General features: G+C 31.7%; 1 protein-coding gene across 1 annotated transcript in view; it reads right to left on the bottom strand.

Moving 5' to 3' along the window:
* Positions 1 to 6,739, bottom strand: part of LOC128192429 (toll-like receptor 4) — an 87,634-nt gene extending 80,895 nt beyond the window's left edge. The window contains exon 1 of the mRNA XM_052865082.1: positions 6,607 to 6,739. The gene's annotated coding sequence lies outside the window, so the exon portion shown is untranslated. The remainder of the gene's footprint in view (positions 1 to 6,606) is intronic.
* Between the last annotated feature and the right edge of the window lie 8,410 nt (positions 6,740 to 15,149).

Raw genomic sequence — 15,149 nt, 5'->3', positions numbered from 1 at the left:
GCATTTACATTTTCGTACACAATTAGTTCTGTACAATGTTCGTAACTGTTTACATCTTGAAAAACTTTTTCATCTCAAGACTTTCACTGCCTAGTTCACCAAACTATATCTAAATCTCTAGATTCTGATTCTGTTTCGCTGTGTTTTCAAAATCAAATATTACACAGGACATTCATAAGCCTGTAGCAAAATTTTACTTTGCATGATATCAGTGTAGCGGATAATTATTCCATTCAAGGGAAAGAGGGGTAGGGGGTATCAGTTTGAATATTTAAAAAAAAAAACTGGCTTTTTCTAACAAGAAAATCTAACATAGACTCAATCATACCCCACTATAGACTTTTGAAACCCAATACACGCTTAACCTTCCAGTGATGACTTATTCTGTTCGTAGAAGAAAAAAAGCAGACTTATAGAGCATGCAATTACCAAATCAAAGTAGAACTCTTTAGGTTGATTCAATATTCAACACAATCAATATACCGGTATAATTATTACAGCTACATGTTCAGTATATGCTTTATTTTGAGGTTATCATTCAATATTAAGTTCGTTTAATTTTTCCAAGCTGATGAAAATGTGACCGGGTTAAAACTTTACGATTTATGGTCTCAGTTTTTAATGGAGAAAAAAAAAGAACCCTGGTTTAATGATTAACGTTGTAAAGTGATTCAAATTATGTCAATATTCTTGGTTATAAGCCTGGACTGTGTCGTAAATAATAATGAATGATATTTTCCCCTACAAAATAAGTCTTGTTTTTCTGTATATTTTATAAGCTTCTCGAAGATATATAGTAACACAAATGTTTCAATGATTACGGCTATGAATGGACTATACACGTTTTATGAAGAGACGTAAGTCTGACCAATTAAAAACTGATGGCTTATTAATCAGAAATAGTTTTTTTTTATTAAGTGCTTGTACATGATATATACATATATAAGGATAAAATGGTAGTATTCTTCAATTTCATATAGATACATAAAAAATACAAATATAAGAGTCAGAAACCATGATATGGCGACCTTGCTCTATCAGTTGGAATAATTAAAGTGGACTGCAAGGTTTTAATAATACTTTTGGGTTAATAATTAGGTGCAAGTTCAAAGGCTATACATAGTATCTTAAGACATACTTAGGTAGATCGACTCGTTCATAACTATTTTTCTCAGTCACCTAAAACACACGAGAGAGAGAGAGAGAGAGAGAGAGAGAGAGAGAGAGAGAGAGGTGGCTTGTGTACAAGGTGTGTGCTTCACGGTCGTCTTCCAATATACAGGTAGGTAAGGTCTATTGTTTCTTAAGAGACAAAAAACCGTTCAATTCACACAGAATACACAAGAAACTAACACGTGTATGTATACACGTGTATCAGTAGAGCAACGATCACTAGTTATCTTTGGACATGTAGCCCCAACCCCGATTCGCCCAAAATATTATAGCAAAGAACATAATGAGTAAATTATTTTGTTATTAGTACATGATTTGTAATAAAATGAGATGAAAATACATTAATCTGTATGTGCATGTTCAGATTGTGGTCCCGTTTTTTATTAACAAAACTGTGAGTGAAACTGTTTGAGGGATAGTGAAGTGAATGATATTGTAAGCCGTATCATATGATTATATACATTGAAGAATCAATAATAACGAATGCATGCATTAATCTTTTTTTTTTTTATCAAAACCTCCACGACCTACGATTAATTATAGTCAGTATGGTTGATTAATATAAAAATTGTCGGGAAGATAGTTTACGTTCATTAAGTTCAAAGACAACCGATCTGCATAGAATATTGCGTTCATTTTTGACTCAGAAATTTTTACTCATGAAATAAATTAAAACCGAAAAAACCACCACGTTCAGATGTCGAACATTTGGAATGTGAATGTCTTACGCTTACCGACTCGCTGCAGTTTTCTCCATATTTTATTGAATTTTTTTTTTATTGAAAAATACATGTACTAGAACAGTTGAACGCAGGTGCAACTACATTAATTAGTATTTTTTCTCTTGATATTTGAATTGTTTCCGTTTATGAAGAGAGAAAGAAAGAGGGCAGTGGATGGAAAAGACGGAGAGAGGAGAGAGAGAGAGAGGAAGTGAAAGAAGGAGAGGAGACAAAGATAGAGGGAGAGTGATAGAGATGCAAGAAAACAGCTTAATTTCTTGCTTTAACACGCAAACAACTATATATACACGTATGAACACGCCACGTTTCTAAAGCACTCTCTTTTTTCATAAAGGTTTCCGTATATAGCAGTGGCGTCGGAAGCAAATTGAAAGTGGGGGGGGGGGGGGGGGGGGGGCTAAACTAATCCTCTGAAATCTTGACAAGGAAAAAAAACCAAAAACCTAATCCCCAATTCCCTAAATCATGAAAATCCTAATCCATAGGGTGGGGGGGGGGGGAGAGAGAGACTATAGTTAAAAAAAATATTCTTACCTACCAAAATCCCCCCCACAAATCTTGAAATTCCTAATCTGTGGGGGGGGGGGGTGGTGGGGGGGGGGGGGGGCTATTATACCTGTGACTCCAACATCTCAATATTTCAATGTTTCCATCTTTTCATTGTAAATTTCGCAAAAATTATCTTTCTTGCGAGAAAAAGTGTGGGGGGGGGGGGGGGGGGGGGGGAGGCTGAACCCTCTATGATGCTATGTGCCCATTGGTTAGGTATAACTTAGCAAAAAACACATGTATATTCCTTGGGCGTTTCGTATCTATAGACGTGTTGATAAATCTTACCCTGTATCTCTATCATAAAACGCTTCAGTGACAGGCGTAATAATCAAAATATTAAGTTCTGATAGAAAACAAAACTTTGTCAAAGTTAAAAGGGATGACATACATATTATATCATACTCGTATCACCCGACTTCATATAATATGATGAATCAATAGCAGCAATAAGTAAAGTTATGAACATAATTATAAGGCAAAATGTTAAGTCTATATAATTATATTCATAAACTATTTTATACAAATAAAAATGACATAAATAAAATGGCAAGCGTGCATATTAAATCGACAGTCGTAAGATTTCTACATAAGAGGTCTCCCTTTATTTTTAAGCCATTTGCAATTTTTTTCCTTTTTATCTATGCTTGCTATTTAGTACAGTAAAATAAAATACTAACGTAAGAAAAATATAAAATCATCTTCAGGTAAACGGTAGGCGTATGGATTCCGCCTATATTTACCCATGGTTTTTTCTCATGTTGTGTTAATTAAAAAATGTGGTAAATTTTTAATTAATCTGATCATTTATCAAGTTAGAAAACATAAAATATAAATAAATTTTTTTTAAATTTATCCACCGGGTAAGCGGCAGGCGTGTTCTCTTCTCGGCGGGCGTATGCATTCTGCGTAAGAGTTATCTACTTTCCTGATTTTCACTAATTTTGTGTTAATTGATGAATTTAAAGTCAAGTTTTTATTTCTATTATCGTTTATTAAGCTAAGTAAACTAAAATATCAAAGAAATAATTAAAATAATCCATCACATAAACGGCAGGCGTATACATTTTCTTGGCAGGCGTATGATTTCTTCGTAAGAGCTACCAGCTTACCCGATTTTTACTTATTTTGTGTTAATTAATTAATATAAAATCAACTTTTGATTTCTATTATCATCTATTTAGTAAAAAGAAATAAAATATCAAAGAAAAAAGTAAAATAATCCATCAAATAAACGGCAGGCGTCTAGATTTCCTCGGCAGGCGTATGAATTCTACGTAAGAGTTATCTATCTTTACCAACATTAAACATTTTTGCTAATTTTGTGCTAAATAATCAATATAAAGTCAACTTTTTGTTATTATGATACTTAATTTAGTTAAGTTAAATAAAATATCGAAGAAAATATTCAAATAATCCATCAGGTAAACGGCAGGCGTGTGGTTTTCTCTCGGCAGGCGTGTTTTCCCCGGCAGGCGTCGGCAGGCGTGTTTTAGTATGACCCGTCATTTCTTGAGTAAACAACCTTATTATACTTATGCAATGAGTTGTCAATAATCAGGGAGACACAGTTGGGTTTTTTGGTGCACAATTTAGTTGAATAAATGGAATAAAAGTCATGAAAACATTTTTTCTATGTATTTCTATGTTAAACTTTGAACCCTGCCCAGTTTTGGTCCGGGGGGTCACGATTTTTACAATTTAGAATCTTCACAATATATGCAATATTTTGTGTAAAAATTGGCATTTCTGTGCAGTGGTTCTTGAGAAGAAGATTTTTTAAACATTGTCCTATTTATTTCTATGTTAATCTTTGAACCCCGCCTGGGGCCCCAGTTTGGGTCCGGGGGTCATGATTTTTACAATTTAAAATCTTCACTATATACACAAGCTTTTGTGTAAAAATTGGCATTTCTGGTGCAGTGGTTCTTGAGAAGAAGATTTTTAAAGACATACACCCTATACTCACTGTTTCGCAATTATCTCCCTTTTGAAAAGGGCTGTGCCCTTTATTTTAACAATTTATTATCCCCTTTCCGTACTGGTACTGTACCAGTTATCGGCTAAGACCAGTTATCGGCTAAACTGAGAGTTCGGGTTTATAGCACGCGACAATCCAAGATTTTTTAATTCAGTCGTCTTTTTCGAATAAAGAAAAGTAAGTTTGCTTGAAAACTTTCTTGAATATGTTTTATACATGAGCTTAAACGATCATTCTTTACCGCTGATTTTACATCTTTGCACTTTTAGCAGTGGGGGAAGTGACGTAATAAGTTAAATATAGAATATTACCTCTTTGTGATACGTTATTATATCCCTGCTTTGATTTGACATATAAAATCAATACATTTAACATGTATAAACAAAAGGAATTCACGAATTTCCGAGAGATTCGTAGCGCAATTGAACGCATGATTGCACAATTATGTATTGAATAGTATACGATTTGGTGTATTACCGTATGATAATAAACAAATTATTTTATGAGTTTTGTTTATAATGTATTATGACCCCGAATACTTTACTTTGACCTTACAAGGGGCATAATTCAAACTACATTTAGCAGAGTATAAAATCAACATGAACACGGATTTTTACTATGTTATTATCACGAAGCCGATAACTGGTACAGTAAATCGTAAAAACTCGGCAAATTCGGGGCGTACTTAAAAGCACAAAACAAGATGTTTTGGGTTCTGAATAATGATATAAAGTAACAGATTGATAAATAAGGAGTTCACTTTTTAAAGTATGTCAAGTTTTATCCAAAAATATCATTATAAATAAGGAATTACGAAAAGAAAACGTTAAATTATAGCCGATAACTGGTACAGTGCCAGTAAGGATGCTTTGTACCAAATTTGGTTAAATTTGGCCAAGTGGTTTTTGAGAAGAAGTTGAAAATGTGAAAAGTTTACAGACGGACGGACAGATAACGGGTGATCAGAAAAGCTCACTTGAACCTTCGGTTCAGGTGAGCTAAAAAAACAGATTGAATTAAATAGAATTATCAAATAAAAGTTGTTTCCAATTTTTTAGTATAATTAAGTCAAACTGTTTGCCTTCCGTATAACCTCAGGCAAACACTATTGTGGCATTTGAAAACAAATGTTACCATCATTTACGAAGATGTGAATATTATGAACACATGTGTGTATGAAAATACTGTAACTTAAGCGTAAGTCATACATTGCTTTCTACATATGTGAAGTAAAAAAAAAATAAGCAAAACAATCTTGTGAAAAATTACTAATAGATGACTTTATTCACTAATAAAATTAAACCAAGTTAAAGTAAATAATAAATTTGACTTGAACGAGTCATCATTGTGTTTAATCAGTACAGTAAAACTCGGTTATAGCAAAGTCCTAGGGACTTATGGAATTACTTCGTTATATCCATAAGTCGTTATATCCGTATAACGAATTCGTTATAATATCTATAGCCAATTTACTATATACATGTTTTCTTTCACCAGACAATAATTTTTGCTAATTGAGGCTTAAAATAAAAATACATTAATACTTTGATACATTTAGAAATCAGATTGTAAATTGAAAAATTTTTATGAAAATATATTTTTTCAAACTATTTTTAAACTTTTTTAAACCATAAAGAAATTTGTTATAAAGGTGTTAAATTTCGTTATTATTCACCTCTAGGGGACTCAAAATCAGTTTGCTATATCCGTAAATATATATCATTTTGCAAATAGTTGGTTAGAATTTTACTGGGGACTCAAAAAGACTTCGCTATATCCGTAAATTCGCTATAACCGTGTTCGTACTAAACAAGTTTTACTGTAATATATAACAATCAAGTTATTAATTGTTGGACAATAAATTCAAAGTGTGTGTGTAATTGTGTGTGTGTGTGTGTGTGTGTGTGTGTGTGTGTGTGTGTGTGTGTGCAAATTGAGCTGCATGTTATAATATATATTTAAAATGTAATGTATGACTATCAATCATATGTATATTATATAACAATTACTATACTTTGTCCAGAGCTAGGAATCAGAAATCAGATATGTATATGCATGTATATGCCTTCCGTGGTAAAACCTAAACTCACAGAGATTTACTAACCTTTTAATTGCGGTAACATGCATTAACAATCTCAACAGTAATTGATCTATACAAACCATGGCCGTGATTGCCGAAATCAGCTTCCCGTTTCCCTGACACGAAAGTTAGACTTTTCTCCACCTCAAATTCCTTCCGAACTTGTTCTGCTTCTGCTAAGGAGTTGACGTATCCACAATACCCATCTTCTGTGACACATAAATTTTCCCATCTGTGCTTCCTCTCCTTTCTTGTGTTACGAGCACGTGGAATTCAAAACGAAAGTAAAATAATGAATATTCATGAGTATGACGTAGGGCGGCCTAACGAATCCTCTCTATTGCGCATTTGCCAAAATATTTTAGAGTTAATGTTCTTTGTTTTGGAGTAATCGTTCTTGACATAAATTTTATTATCTATTTTAGATTTGCCTTTAATTAGAATGTTCAAGAAAATATATTAACCAAGTTTACTCAATAAATAAAATTCTTAAAATTTGTTTTAAATGGTTTGTTAAAATGTCAGTTTTTCATAGATTTTAAAAAAAAAAAAAGAAAAGAATTTAAGACTTATGCAAATTTTTACATTACTCATTCAATTGTAATGTTTTTGTGCGGTATATATATTATTCGATGACGGAGACTATCACATGGAAGGAAATTATAGTGTACAGGTCATAAAAGATAAAAAAAAAAATAGATTTTTCTATATCAGAAAAATTTGCAGGAATATGTATACATAAAGTGAATAACATAGATCATTCGTGCTACGAAAAAACTAATATCGGTGCCTAAAACCCTTATTCATGATGGAAAGAACTTTTCAATTTTGCAGCCGCAAAGCAACCATCAAAGCGCTCAAGTCTGTAAGTATGACTTTTTACTTCGTAGAACTTAATACTCCGTAAAACTTTCTCAAACTGTTCGTGTGAAATATACATCCAAACTAATTACATATGATTTTCAGCGACAGTCAGGGCTGGTGTGTAATATTTTAGACATATTTATTGCACAAAAATCTGAAATGATAATACTGTAAACGCTGTATTTTACTCACCTAATTAATTATTTAATGATGTTGTGATTAGTTTACCTGATATTTATACACTATTATTGGTTTTCATACATGATGTTTAGGAGATTTTCATAAGAAGTTGTATCTTTATATTGCTTTGCTATTTTAAGGTAATTGCGGGTTTTTTTTGTAAATTGAGATATCAAATCGAAGAATCATATGACTTTTTTCTCTCTGCAGGAAGTGCAGAAGTTTAACAGCGAACTGGACGTAAGTAATGTATACATGGTACGCTCATTGTAGACAATATTTTCAAATCGAAATTATGACCATTGAAGTATTTTATTTTATTTTTTACACAGAGAGCCTATGCGCTTGCTTTAAACCTGGATAGAATGACTCGGGAGTCTTTCACAAAGATGATCCCCAAAGACACGAAGAACAACAGGCCATCTTGTTCTGGGTTAGGTTTTATCTTATGTATATATATATATCTAGAAATCTGTTTTTCAATAATTGGTGAAATACATGAATTATATTTTACAAATATATGCAAGGATATGTTTTAAATAAAATTGCCTCATGAATTGATTTTCCAATCAAGATTTAATTTTTAAATAAAATTGTGGTTATTGTGTCATTCCCTGTAATTGGTGCAATGCTGGTCCTTTCAATAGAACGTTGATACAATTGATAACACTGGGCCTTTTTTTACCTTTTATTATTATTTAGGAGAGAACCTGGAAATCCAGAAGACGGATTAGTAAGGATTCGTATCTCTCTCTCTCTCTCTCTCTCTCTCTCTCTCTCTCTCTCTCTCATTACATATGATTTTCAGCAACAGTAAGGGCTAGTGTGTAATTTATTATACAAAAATCTGAAATGATGATACTGTAAACGCTGTATTTTACTCACCTAATTAATTATTTAATGATGTTGTGATTAGTTTACCTGATATTTATACACTATTATTGGTTTTCATACATGATGTTTAGGAGATTTTTATAAGAAGTTGTATCTTTATATTACTTTGCTATTTTAAGGTAATTGCGTTTTTTGGGGTAAACTGAGATATCAAATCGAAGAATCATATGACTTTTTTCTCTCTGCAGGAAGTGCAGAAGTTTAACAACAGCGTTGACGTAAGTAATGTATACATGGTACGCTCATTGTAGACAATATTTTCAAATCGAAATTATGACCATTGAAGTATTTTATTTTATTTTTTACACAGAGAGCCTATGCGCGTGCTTTAAACCTGGATAGAATGACTCGGGAGTCTTTCACAAAGATGATCCCCAAAGACATGAAGAACAACAGGCCATCTTGTTCTGGGTTAGGTTTTATCTTATGTATATATATATCTAGAAATCTGTTTTTCAATAATTGGTGAAATACATGAATTATATTTTACAAATATATGCAAGGATATGTTTTAAATAAAATTGCCTCATGAATTGATTTTCCAATCAAGATTTGAATTTTTTTAAAATTGTGGTTATTGATTCATTCCCTGTTATTGGTGCAATGCTGGGTCTTTCAATAGAAAGTCGAAACATTGGTTAACACTGGCCATTTTTACTTTTTATTTTCAAGGAGAGATTCTGGAGATCCAGTCGACGGATTGGTAAGGATTCATCATTATTTTAGGCATTTATCTAGAACAATATGTGTTTTCAAAGAAAGTACCACGTGTGCATCTTGCGAAACTGTGACCATGGTATTAAATTTTATTCACACATGAAAGGTTTTTTATGAAGGTGGTGACATTGCAGAAAAAATACATAACCCGCATGAATCTTAAAGAAAAGCAATTTATTTTCTTTGAGTTATTATACAGTCGTTTTACCGGTAACGAATCAGTGTGCGGTTTCGTCGTGCATGCGACTATTATTATCGGAATTCCAAATGTTTTTATTTTTTGTTTAAATCACGTTTCTTTGTCCTTCTAAACTGTAGTATTAAACTTCCGAAAATATAAAGGATGAATTATGGAGATAGTTATTACACCCCCTCCATTTTCCTATATTTAGTTTCGAATTCGTATTCCAGTATCGAATCAAGCGCCCTGTATTACTTCTGACTGAATATTTTGAGACGAATTAATTTCAAAAATATACCAGAGGTACGTGTTAATAGACTTATAAATGAAAAAGGAAAAATAATTGTGGGAATATGTCATGTAAACAAAAAATATGATCGTTATATTTGTCATACCGTTTTCCCGTCGAATTGAAACTGGACTTGCACAGTTTTCATTTGCGTTACTCTATGAAATTAAATTTTCATAAAACACTCTATAATAGTAATTGATGATATTAATAAATTGTCATTTGTCTTTGTTTTGCCCGTATATCTATCAATAATGCTTCTATCGCAATGAACCGAAACTAGGAAAACTACATGTGGTTCTATTTGAAGTCGTAATTTCAAAGCTCAATTATTATTTAATCTGATGCAAAATCTTATTAAATGGATTATAATTACTAATTACCCACTAAATAGGGGTCAATAACAAACTTATTTTCATAGTTAGGCTGAATTGTTTTCACACTTTCGTTTTTTCTGCCTTGCACTTCCGGTAGCTCATATCTGGGTCGCCTTTTTAATTTGTAAACAATACGGTTAATAATCGTGCAAATGTAAAACAACTTCACACACTGATAGAATATTTATTTTTGTTTTATAATTACCTAGCTAGGATTTTTTAAAACCTCAACTTCGTCTTTCACCAATAATTTTTTGTAAAAATTATTCGATACTAGCAAATATTCGTTACCGGTAAACGACTGTATAAGGATCAAAATAAATCCGCAGATAGAAAAAATCAACCTGAAAAAGAACTTTTACAAGTTTTTGTACCAATGTAAACATAAACAAAGTACGAGCCTTGTTTACGTAGCAAAGAATTAAAAGTTTGTATAGTGTATCTTGCTTTAAATTTGATGACAAACACTCAAATTTTGGTAGATCATTAGATGATTAGATATGCATTACTAAAGCATTGTAAACCATGCAAATTCATAAATAAAATCTAGCCAAAATCGTGACCACGTATATATAGACAATAACTTGCATTTAATCAAATATCGAAAAAAAACTATAGTAAATTTCATTTTTACCACCAAAAAAAAATGTTACTTTGTGTGTACATACTTTGACATACTTTTATTACCTATATTATTTCAGGTCCCAAAGAAAAAAACAGAGCAAACATCTCCCAGCTTTCGATACAGAGTTAAAAAGTTGTTTGGGTTCCAATGATTGATTTCTCATATCCTCACATGTCCACGCATAATCTGTTCATGTACAGTTGTGTATATGTAAAACAACAAGTTAATTTATCATCATATGACAAAAGTCAAGCTTATTATTTATTATCCAATTATCCTTTGTCTTGTATACAAATATATCAATAATATATCACTCTGTAAACTGGTAAATTATACTACATACTATATACTATATTCTATGATTATTTTATAACACCACTTCTTGACTTTGTATTTTGGAGAGGGTTTATATAGGCTTTGCCTGTTGCCTAATCCATTTGATTACTCAATAAAATATGTTTAAAAAAAAAATTAAATTAAAAAAAAATAATCTGTTTATTGAAACAGGACGACATAAAAATATACCAAGAGACAAAAGATTTTGTAAAACATGTATTACAGACATTGAAGACGAATATCATTTTATACTTGCATGTCCAATGTATTTAGCATTACGACGAAAGCTTATAAAAAAGTATTAATATTACTGGTGTAAACCATCCATGTACAAATTAATACAGTTACTAAGTGTTAACAATATCAAAGAATTGTGTAATTTAGGAAAATTCATTTACAAAGCCCTCACACTCAGAATGGTTTGAACTTATATTGTGTCATTTGCTGATTTTAATAATTATTATTAATTACTGTCAATATATATAATATATATGTGTTATTTTTGTGTGTATATTTTTCAGTAACCTGTATGTCATTCTCCAAATACAAATTATTCTGTAAACATATGAGTGCGCGCAAACTGCAAGATTTGTAAGGACTGACCGTCAATTTTTGCCTATATTTTTGTAATTTTCACCTTATAAGTGCTATAAGACGTATGTCTTTTGCAATAAAGAAATTGAAATTGAATTGATTCATTATCAATTTGTTTTACTACTTGCGACCAGCTTATGTTACGGAATTTAAATACACCTATATGTGACATTTTAAAAAAAAATATGTTGATTAAAGCGTTTATGTTGTGTGTTTGTCAGTTGTTTGATAAATTATATAGAAGGTCTAGGATATTATGTAATTATGTAATATTACATTATATCTGAAAATCTCCCATAGTCATCGGGGTCTTTATTGACATCGCTGCTTTCATCTTAAAAAAAGAAAATGATGAACACTAAATTCCTTGATTGGATCGAAAACATGAAAAGAGTTACATGAGTTTCCGATGATTTGTGCAATTTGACAAGGATTGATTCTAATGAAATAGAATGTAACCCGTGTGTGTGTGTGTGAGAGAGAGAGAGAGAGAGAGAGAGAGAGAGAGAGAGAGAGAGAGAGAGAGAGAGAGAGAGAGAAGAGCGTTTATACTGGGGTACCTTTGTAGCACTTTATTACATAAACAGAAGATTTTAAAAAAAATAATAGACCATTTAATGATCTACATATGATTAGCGTTTTCCTTTCAATATTTGCTGATGAAATGGCACCATAGCAGAGTCTTAAAAGAGCCCGGGTAAAAAGAGCATGTTAATAAACTATACATATAACACCTGTTGATAATATCATCTAAAAAGACCGATACACTATAATGGGATATACATATACCACAAAATCTCTGAACCTTGGAAAATGCAAGTACATTAACTTATTCATTACTCTGGAAGTTTATCGGTAAGACAAGTAATTTCCATTGAAATTCAAAATAGTTCAAATGATTGCAATGAAATGTCAACATGAATTCCATGTGTAGTTTGTGTAGATGTATTTATACTACCTGTAGCAGTATATATAGTTTGCACAAAATATTGTAATTTTATTCATGTAAATCGGTTTAATTTTCCGTCAAATCCCCAATCTCCTTTTGCCCGGAGAAATTGACAAATATAAAAAAAAAACATACATTGAATTTGAAGAAGAATTTCAAAATTATATAAATAGTGAATTCTCTAAACAAAACTCTTTTTAGTAACTAGGGCGATAGACATTATATATTCTTTAAAAAAAGGGGGTGAATAAAATAATTTTCTAGTAACGCACAGCTGCAAAATGAAGAAGAAATTAGAAATTTAGATTCCATTGTCTGCCGATTTTATTATGAAATATTGTTTTTGAAAACATTAGGTCCAACGAAAAATTGCTGCATATCAATCAAGGTGGGAGTACAGCATGAATTGGGTTTTTTTTCTAGCACCACTTTAGAAAGCTGATATAAGGAGGGCCCCGTGAAAATTTAAATAAATTAATTCATATAATAAAATTACCAGAGATACGCCTTTGAGCCTTTAATTCCCTCCCACGGGTCAAGCAAACTAAATTATCTTTTGGACCCCCCCCCCCTCCCAGCGTTAAAAAAAAGAAATTTGGATCCGCGCATGAACCATATAATTGTCTGTTCTTTTCGTTGTCAGACACCGCTTAACCGAACAATTTAAGGAAGATTGATAAGAATCCCAGACATCATTATTGCATTCTTATACAAGCGTAATGAACGACAACTGCGATTTTTAATTACGTAAAGCATAATCAAACCACGTGATTAAACGTAACAAATGCAGTGACGTCACAATTATCACTACAACAAAGAGTGAGTGACAGCATACAGCGAAGTATTATGGAGAGACTAATAGAGTATTGCAAAGCAACAACCAAAGAGATTGTAAGTATACCTTAACTCGTATTAATTTGCCCAATTTTCTAGTTGTAGCCCGCGTGCAATGCATCAAAATATCATGAATGATTTTCAGCGACAGTTAGGGCTACTATATAATATTGTAGACATATCTATTTTAAGAAAATCTTGCGTGATTTTGTATCCCTTAACTTAATTCATCAGTTCCTTAAATTTGTGTAAAATTCTTGAATGAAATAGTAAAATCTTTATCATGAATTTATGATTATTTTGGAAACGCAGTTTTTAAATCACGTGTGTTTGGGATATAACTATGTGTAAAGTTCTGCCTTACATTATACAATTATTGGTTTTCATACATAATATTTCTGAGATTTTCATGAGAAGTTGTCTCTTTATATTACTTTGTTTGTTAAAGGTGGTTGCGTTTTTTATCAATTCAAGATATCATATCTGAGAATCATACCTCTTTTTTCTCTCTGCAAGAATCATCCTTTGTACAAAATTTTGCTCGGACTGAATTGCAGAAATTTAACAGCAGAGTAGATGTAAGTGTGAATCGTAAGCTTATTGTGGACAATATTTTCACATCTAAATTACCGAAGATGTTTACTGTTTGTTTTGTTTTACCTAGAGAGCATATGCAGAAGCTTTAAAATTGGATAGAATGACCCAAGAGTCTTTCACAAAGATGATCCCCAAAGACATGAACAACAACACGCCATCTTGTTCTGGGTAAGGATTTATCTTATGCATATATATATCTAGAAATTTTTTTCAGTAATTGGTGAAAAACATGAATTATATTTTACAAATATATGCAAGGATATGTTTTAAATAAGACTGCTTGATCTAAATTTAAAGCTTGATTGGAAAAAATTAATTTCTGAAGGCTTCAGAAATTAAATTTTCCAATCAAGATTTGAATTTAAAAAATTGTGGTTTTTGTTTCATTCCCTGTAATTGGTGCATTGCTGGGCCTTTCAATAGAAAGTCGAAACATTGGTTAACACTGGACCCATTTGTACTTTTCATTTTTAAGGAGAGAATCTCTCCCCCCCTCTCTCTCTCTCTCTCTCTCTCTCTCTCTCTCTCTCTCTCTCTCTCTCTCTCTCTCTCTCTGAAATGAAGATATCGTTATACTGCCAAATCAACTTAAAATATTCTGACTTAGCTGGCATCTTTCTTTTTAATTTGATAGAAGAGTCAGGGGCGAATTTGGGGGTTTCTGAAGAGACATGGAAGAAATATTGGAGTAAGAACAGTTTTGTTTTCTTTACTAATATTTAGTACAATGTATTTTCAAAGAAAAAAAAAAACGTGTAAATATTTAGCAACCTTACGAAAATGTCATCATGGTATTAAGTTTTACTGACATTTCATAGTTTTTTCCCTTTCTGACAGGAATCTGATAATAACACTAGAAAAGAAATTGATTTGCATGAAGAAAACTGGTTGGATGCCATAGAACACAAAGAGAAAGACGTACATGTATGCGAGGACGACGACGGCCATTTTATTCCATTTTATTCTGTTTAAAGTGGAGAAATTTAAGGTATACTAAGATTATACATGTACATGCGTAGCTGATTTACAGTCAGTCAATTAACTTTAATCATTCTTTAATCAACGAACAAATGATCCTTCAAGTCCTGACTATGACTGGTATTTTGAAACTATTATTGGTACATGTATTTTTAGAAATGACTGATAGATATGTAACATATATGGTTTGATTGTCTTTTTTTTTATA

The sequence above is a fragment of the Crassostrea angulata genome, chromosome 7 (assembly GCF_025612915.1).
Source record: "Crassostrea angulata isolate pt1a10 chromosome 7, ASM2561291v2, whole genome shotgun sequence".
NCBI classification, from domain to species: Eukaryota; Metazoa; Mollusca; class Bivalvia; order Ostreida; family Ostreidae; genus Magallana; species Magallana angulata.
Note: the sequence above shows the minus strand (reverse complement) of the source record. Positions and strands in the feature narration are given on the sequence as shown.